Source organism: Bos indicus x Bos taurus, chromosome 5 (assembly GCF_003369695.1).
Source record: "Bos indicus x Bos taurus breed Angus x Brahman F1 hybrid chromosome 5, Bos_hybrid_MaternalHap_v2.0, whole genome shotgun sequence".
Classification (NCBI taxonomy): Eukaryota; Metazoa; Chordata; class Mammalia; order Artiodactyla; family Bovidae; genus Bos; species Bos indicus x Bos taurus.
In genome coordinates, this window is record NC_040080.1 from 884,873 (window position 1) to 893,008 (window position 8,136).

The following is an 8,136-nucleotide window of genomic DNA, read 5'->3' on the forward strand; positions in this document are numbered from 1 at the left end:
GCAGCCCCGACCCAGACTAGGGGGTGGACGTGCCCCCCCTAAGGTGACCCCCAGGCTCACCCTGCCTCACCCCTCCCGGCTCCTGGCAGTTTGAGAAATTGGATTGTGAATGATGAGGTTTGGCTGGATTACTCCTGATGGATTCCTGCAACTTAATTGAAAATAAAATGCATGATCTTTTCTTTTGATGAGAAAAGGCAGATTTAGCTGGAACTAATCAGCAATGGGGCTGGAGAAACTTAGGGACCGTGGAAGGAAAATAAGTTTGAAGGCATTTGAAAAATATGGTAATTCTCCCCAAACTGTGTGAATTATGATATATTACACTGGGCCGCCAGGCGCTGCCCCTCCCCGACACGGCCCCAGGTCCGCCGTCAGCACTTCATCACAGCTCCTTACTAATGCCATCCGCTTCCTCACTTCCGCTGACCATCCCCAGGGAATTGGACTGGGAGCCAGGAGCTGGAGCCAGGGGCTGGCTGGGGTGGGGGGCCATGTACCCCAGCCTCGCGGGACCCCCCTGGCCCCCCTGCCCACCCGCGCCTGCTGCTCCCCACTTTCTGCCCCGCTTCCTTCCTGAGCTCGGCTCTCAGCACTGTGGGCGTGGGGCTGCTGGTGGCGTCCCCTGGGCTCCTGGGCGTGGCCTGGGAACCACCTGTGGTGACCCCTGTGCTGCTGAGCTCTGCCAGGGGCCTCACCCGCGGTTTCTGCGGGCGGGCTGGTGCCGCCGGGTCCTCCGCTACGGCCTCCTGCAGCCGTGGTGCACATGACCGCGGTGCTTTGAGCTCAGTCCAGCGGCTGGCTCTGTCCAGCTTCCTTTGGTCGTAGGACTGTGGCTTCCCTTTCTGCTGGCTGTTTGTTGGCCAGAGGCCACCCTCCATCCTGTGTGTGTCTGTCCTAACGTGGCTGCTTTGCCCGGTCCACGGAGACGGTTCCCCCATGAGGAGGGCATGGGTGCCTTCACTGGTAATGCGTTCCCTTGTTCAGAAGTGAGTCACGGGTCCTGCCCACATAGGGTGGCCAGCAGGACGTGGGTGGCCTGGGACCGCCCCGTGTCTGTCTGCCGTGAGTCTAGGCTCCTCTCGCCGGGTTCGCCGAACTGGCCTGGGCCTGGCTCCCTCCCCTTGGTGTGGCCCGCCCCCCCCCCCGCCCAGACAAGCCCCCAGAGCCTTTGCCCTTCCCCCTCAGTGCCCCCGACCGCCTGGCAGAGGTAACCGTCTCTGCCCCGACAACAGAGCGTCTGAATAGCGGGCAAAGATTGCTAGACCTGCAAGGACAGACGGCCAAGCCCACTGACAGACGGCCTGGGCTCCTGTTAGTAAGGGGCAGAGAGGCGATTATAAGATGGAGCTGAGCTCACAGCGCTGTCCACCGACTCCTGCGGCCGACACCTGTGCACAGCTGCCCCCAGCGCAGGGCGCACAGCATTCTGGGCCACAAAACGCACCTTCACAAGCTCAGAAGCCTTGTAATCTTACAAAACACGCTCTCAGACCACAATGGAATTAAACGGGAAATCCGTAAGAGAGAGATGGCTGGAAAGCCTCCAACTATCTGCGGAAGAAGCAGCACGAAGGGCAGAGGAAAGGCTCAAGAGAGGTTGAAAAATATTATGAAGTAGATGAAAACAAAACTGTTATCAAAATAGGTAGGATGCAGCAAAAGTAGCTCTTACAGAGGAATTTACAAAAGAATGGGTGTGTTGGAAAAGAAGAAAGAGCTGGAGCCGGTCGTTAAGCTCTTAGGAAACTAGGTGCAGAAGGACAAGTTGAATCCAAAGAAAGAAGAAAAAGAGGGGTAGGAAACGGCAGACGCCAACGAGGTGGGAGACGGGAACGGCACTGACGGGCATGGACGCTCGCAGCTGGCTCACTGAAAAGAGCAGCAGAAGTCATAAACCTCCATCGAGGCCAAAAACACACAGAGAGAGAATACACCGATTAGTAATGTCAGAAAGGCGGGCCGCCACTACAGATCCCACGGATGCTGAAACGGCAAGACCAGGGAACACCGTGAGCGACTCGATGCCGCCAGTTTCATAATCTAGGGCAGATGGACCAGTTCCTTCAACGACACAATCTGCCAAAGCTCATGCAAGAAACAGGCAATCTGAAGAGGCCCACACCTACTAAAGAAGTTGAATTAACAATTAGTAACCTTCCCAAACGGGGCTTCCCAGATGGCACTGGTGGTAAAGACCTGCCTACCAATGCAAGAGATGCAAGAGACCTGGGTTCAAACCATGGGTCTGGAAGATCCCCTGGAAGAGGAGATGGACACCCACTCCGGTATTCTTGCCTGAAAAATCCTATGGACAGAAGAGACTGGCGGGCTGCAGTCCACGGGGCCGCCAAGAGTCGGGCACGACGGAGAGACTGAGCACGCACACAGCAACCTTCCTGAACAGAGGGCACCAGGCCCAGACGGCTTCTCCAGGGAATTCTGCCAAACGTTTAAGGGAGAGATTATACCAGTTCACTACAAGCTGTCCCAGAAAACAGCGGAGGGACTATCTTGTAACTCATTCTGTGAAGCTCTATCGCTCAAGGGCCGAGACAAAGATTAATTAATTAATTACAAGAAAAGGAAACTATAGGCTGGTATTTCTCACGAACGTAGGGTGCAAAAGCTCTCAACAAAGTATTAGCAAATCGAATCCGACAGTGTATCAAAAGAATGAACTGTGATGACGAACAAGTGGGATTTGTTTTAGGTAGGCAAGGTTGGTTCAGCATTTAAAAATCAATTAATGTAATCCGTCAACAGGCTAGAGAAAAAGTTCCACAGAATTATATCAATTGATACAAAGAAAGCCTTTGGTAAAATATGATACTCCTTCCTGATAACAATTCTTAGCAAAATAGGGATTGAGTGGAACTTCTTCAGCTTGTACATCCGCAAAACCTACAGGCGGCACCATACTCAGTGATGGGAAGCTACATGTTTTCCCACTCATTTTTGGCCGGCGGGTGCAGACGCACCGCCTCCAGGCAGCCTTCTGGACTCCCCCTCCCTCTCCCGAGTGAGGGACCTCCTCTCTGGGGTTCCAGGTCCTCGTGCAGTCTCAGCTTGCCGTCCTTGTGTCTGCTGCTCGTCTGCCTGGGCAGAGGAGCTGCGTGCAGCAGACGTGCTGAAGGCGGACGAGCATCACAAGAGGGGTGAGTAAGTTTTGCGGTGAGGACACCCCTCAAGGGGCTTTTGGAGCGAGGGGGCCGCGTTCAGAATGTGGCCCACGGGTGTGGGCGGGTGGTTGAGCGGGTCAGTGATGAGGCACGTGCAGAATCCGGGCCAGTGACTGGCCGCGGTCCTCAGGGCTGTTGCCTCCACTCTGTGGGCGGCCGTGTGTCACGGCTGGGGGTGGGACTGCACCGAGGGAGCTGGAGATCTTGAGCCGTGAGTCTTCAAAGGTGGCTGATCAGCTGCCCGGGAGGATTTGTGGCAACCTGCCAGGTGAGAGGAGGCTCAGGACTGAGCAGGGTCGTGATGAACTCCGGGCACGCTCTGGTGATGTCGAGGGTCATCCATCCCTCCCTCTGTTTGTCTGTCCACTTACCCATCCACCCAACGATCCACCCATCATCCATCTATCCACCCGTCCACCCACACATCTAAGCACACGAGGAAAAGGACACAGTACACTGCTTAAAACGAGTGCTGAGACAACCTCAGATCTGCAGATGACACCACCTTACGGCAGAAGGTGAAGAGGAGCTGAAGAGCCTCTTGAGGAAAGTGAAAGAGGAGAGGGAAAAGTTGGCTTCAAGCTCAACATTCAGAAAACTAAGATCACGGCAGCCAGTTCCATCACTTCATGGCAAATATATGGGGAAACAGTGAGATACTTTATTTTTGGGGGCTCCAAAATCACTGAAGATGGAGACTGCAGCCATAAAATTAAAAGACGCTTGGTCCTTGGAAGGAAAGTTATGATCAACCTAGACAGCATATTAAAAAGCAGTAACATTACCTTGTCAACAAAGGTCCGTCTCATCAAGGCTATGGTTTTTCCAGTGGTCATGTATGGATCTGAGAGTTGGACTATAAAGAAAGCTGAGCACCGAAGAATTGATGCTTCTGAACTGTGGTGTTGGAGAAGACTCTTGGGAGTCCCTTGGTCTGCAAGGAGATCCAACCAGTCCATCCTAAAGGAGATCAGTCCTGGGTGTTCATTGGAAGGACTGATGCTGAAGCTGAAACTCCAATACTTTGGCCACCTGATGAGAAGAACTGACTTGTTGGAAAAGACCCTGATGCTGGGAGGGATTGGGGGCAGGAGGAGAAGGGGACGACAGAGGATGAGATGGCTGGATGGCATCACCGACTCATTGGACATGAGTTTGGGTGAACTCTGGGAGTTGGTGATGGACAGGGAGGCCTCGCTTGCTGCGATTCATGGGGTCGCAAAGAGTCGGACACGACTGAGTAACTGAACTGAACTGAAAGAGAACATCCCACATGCAGGGAGAACAAAGATAAGAATGACAGCTAAGTTATGCTCAGAAATAAGCAAGCAGGACTTGGTGGGTCAACATTATGAAAGTATTGCAGTAAGATACTGGTACCAAGAGCTCTTTACATGAAAATATCTTTCAAAATTGAAGACAGAATAAAGACGCCCAGACGCACGAACCTGAGAGAACGTGTCCCCGGGAGACGCAAAGCAGCCTTGAGGTCTGCTCTGTCTGCTTCTGCTGCAGCTCAGAGCGGAGTCTTGGTGCCCAGCTGGGGCGGGTAGAGACAGGGGCAGCTGCCATGTGGCTGCGCTCCCGGGCATGGAGACCCTCCTGAGCCACCCAGGGCCTTGCTGGTCAGAAGGAGGGCCCCTTCTTGGGGGAGCCAAGCTGCGCAGGGAGGATCCTGAGAAGGTCTGCTCTGAGACCCCACCCCACCTTGACACTGGCGGATCCCGAGGTGCGAGCTATGTTGATGGATGCTCTGCCTCCAGGGCCCCCAGGACCATGGGCCGCGGCATTCTGGTCATGTCCTGGGGTCCCCCCGAATACCCAGCCGTCCCCCTGAATATCTAGGCTTCCTGGTTGTGTCTCGGGGGTTCCCCTGAACACCCAGCCATCCACCTGAATATCTAGGCATCCTGGTCTTGTCCCGGGGGTCCCCCTGAACACCCAGCCATCCACCTCAATATCTAGGCATCCTGGTCATGTCCCAGGGGTCCCCCCGAACACCCAGCTGTCCCCCTGAATATCTAGGCTTCCTGGTTGTATCCTGGGGGTCCCCCAGAATACCCAGCCATCCACCTCAATATCTAGGCATCCTGGTTGTGTCTCAGGGGTCCCCCTGAACACCCAGCCGTCCACCCAGGACCCAGCCATCCAGCTGGCCCTTGCCTGTGCCCAGCATCTTAGCTGACTCCCCGGGTTCTGGGAATGGTCTGGTGTGCCGGCCACCCCCCTCTGAGGAGGTGGGCGCCGTGTCAAGCCCCTCTCCACCCGGGGCAGCCCTCGCAGGCCCCAGGCCACAACTTCATATGAGGGCTGGTCCCCCTCTGAGGAGGTGGGCGCCGTGTCGAGCCCCTCTCCACCCTGGGCAGTGTGCCGGCCATCCCCCTCTGAGGAGGTGGGCACCGTGTCGAGCCCCTCTCCACCCGGGCAGCCCTCGCAGGCCCCAGGCCACAACTTCATATGAGGCTGGTCCCCCTCTGAGGAGGTGGGCACCGCGTCGAGCCCCTCCCCACCGGGCAGCCCTCGCAGGCCCCAGGCCACAGCTTCATGTGAGGCTGGTCTCCATTCTTTTCGCTCTTGGTGTGAGACCCGCTGCTCAAGCTGAAGGGTGTTTGAGTCTTTTCCGCTTCTCCAAGGAGCTCCTGCCAGCTCATCTACGGGCCCCGTGCTTCTGCCCTGTCCACGTGGGGCAAGCACGGCCTGGAGGGGCAAGACAGGAGGAGGCCCGGCACGGCTTCCTGGGCACCAGCTTGTTTGGGCGATTTCCTCCTGGAGCCCTGATCACCACCCAACCGTCAGCATTGCTCCTCGGAGGCCAACGCTACCTGTCAGGCTCAAAGCCCAGATGTGCAGCATTCGTGTGCATTGAAAATCACTCATTTATTTCTGGTTGCTCTGGGTCTTGGTTGCTGTGCGGCTCTCCTCTAGTCGTGGTGGGAGGGCTTCTCTTGCTGCAGAGCACGGGTCCCCCGGCACAGGGTCAGCAGCTGCAGTGCACGGGCTTCATTGCTCCCCATCATGTAAAATCTTCCCAGACCAGGGGTCGAACCCGTGTCCCCTGCGTTGGCAAGCAGACTCTACCACTGAGCCACCAGGGAAGCCCCGACACTCACCTTTAAAACAGAGTCAGAAGAGCCCGGCTCGGGGGTCTTTCCAGATGCGTGTTTAACCTACAGATCTTAATCTCTGAGGAGGTGGAGAAATTTGCTTCCCTTCGAGTTCATACCCGTCACCCTGATCCATCCCCAGGGGTGGCCTCAGTAGGGGCCCCTCGCTCGTCCCAAGAAAATGCTTGGAAGGGACTTAAAAGAAGCCGTCTGACTCTATCGTAAACGAAAGCCCAGTAAATAGTCCTGGTCCAGTTTTACAGACAAGCCGCTGTCTCAGTTTCTCAGCTCCTGTGCAGCGGCCGCAGGTACAGGACGGCGCTCACCTGTCCTTGTCTGAAGCACGCTGCCATTCTAAGTGACCCTGCGGCGACCATGGGGTCCAAGGAAGCGGAGCGCTCCGCCGCTGTGCTCGTAGTTCAGCAGGGCTTGGGGGGTGCTCCTCAGATCCCCTCAGGATGCCACGTGACGCCACGGGACCCTGAGTCCTGCGGCTGGGCCGTGGGGCAGGTGTCCTCTCGGACCTGGACTCGAGCGGCCTCTGCAACCTGCCCCTCCCGTCCTCCTGGCCCCTCGGGGGCCCCTCAGGTATGTGAAGCCCTCAGAAGCTGCCCCCACCGAGGTCTCACTGTCCAGCTGCTCCCGGGGCCCAGGTCAGCCTGGGGTCCATGAGGACTGACCCTCCAAGGGTACCCCTGCCCACTTCAGCCTGCCTCCCAAGGACACACATTAGTCACCTTCTGCATACATGCATGCAGGCGGGGTGTCAAGAGGGCAGGGCTTCTCTGAGCTCCGGGTGGGACCCCCGGGCCATTTACTATCAGAGGCGGGTTTCCCAGAACAAACTGTAAAATTGCTCAGAGTCTGTTTATAAGGAGGGTTTTCTTAATTGCAGTGCATATACAGTGATTTTTATTAATAAAAATAAATTTTACTTAAGAGCAAGAAAATGCATTAAATAATATTTAGGATCTTGAATTTACGTGAAGTGGCTGATCTAAGAATAAAGGAGGAAAGAAAGTCAGGGTGACCCCTGCAGGGAGCACGGCTTTCCTGAGTGGAGGGTGGGGCAGTTTCCTGCCTGGGCCCCTCAGCTCCTCCCACGGGGTGGGCCCCTCTCCTCCCGCCCCGGCCCCTCCCGCTCGATCTGACCTGGCGCCCTGACCGGGCGCCATGTGCCCCACTCTCCAGCACGGCCCCCGGGCTGGGCTCTGGCCTCAGGCCCGGGGAGAGGTGCTGTCTGTGGGCACTGCTCTCACCCTCGCTTACCTCGCTGGGACCTGGGGCCTTCAGGGGAGGCTGAAGCGGAGGTGGGTGCTGACGGTGGCCCTGCCCACGGAGGAGCCGAGCCCGCTCCCTTCCAGCCCTTTGCCCTGGGGGTCTTGGGCGGCCCAGGCTCCTCCCTGTCCAGCCGGTGCTGGGCCCAGGGTCCTCTTCTCTAGGATCTGTTCCGTGCCTACTGGGCTCAGGGGGACAGCGGGGAGGCTGAGGGGGGACCGGCTGCAGAGTGTGAACTCAAGCCCCAGGGGAGCGTGGCACTCAGCAGGTGTTTCCTGCGGCGTCTAAGGCGTCCTGCTCTCTGGCCGCCGCCTGGGGGCGAGGACCCTGTCTGCAGGGTTCCGGTTCCCCCGGGGCTGGGCTTTCCCGCGGCTGGTGTCATCCCCGACACGGCCACCAGGTGGCATAAGTGCTCTTTGCTGGCCAGGCCGCTCCGGCTGTCACCAACCTCAGCCCGTTTCTTTTCTTTTTTTAAAAAATTTTATGTATTTACTATTCTGTGTTCTCTGGGCCCTGCTGCTGCATGAGCAGTTGCGGTGAGCATGCCCGCGGCTCCTGGGCTTCAGCAGTTG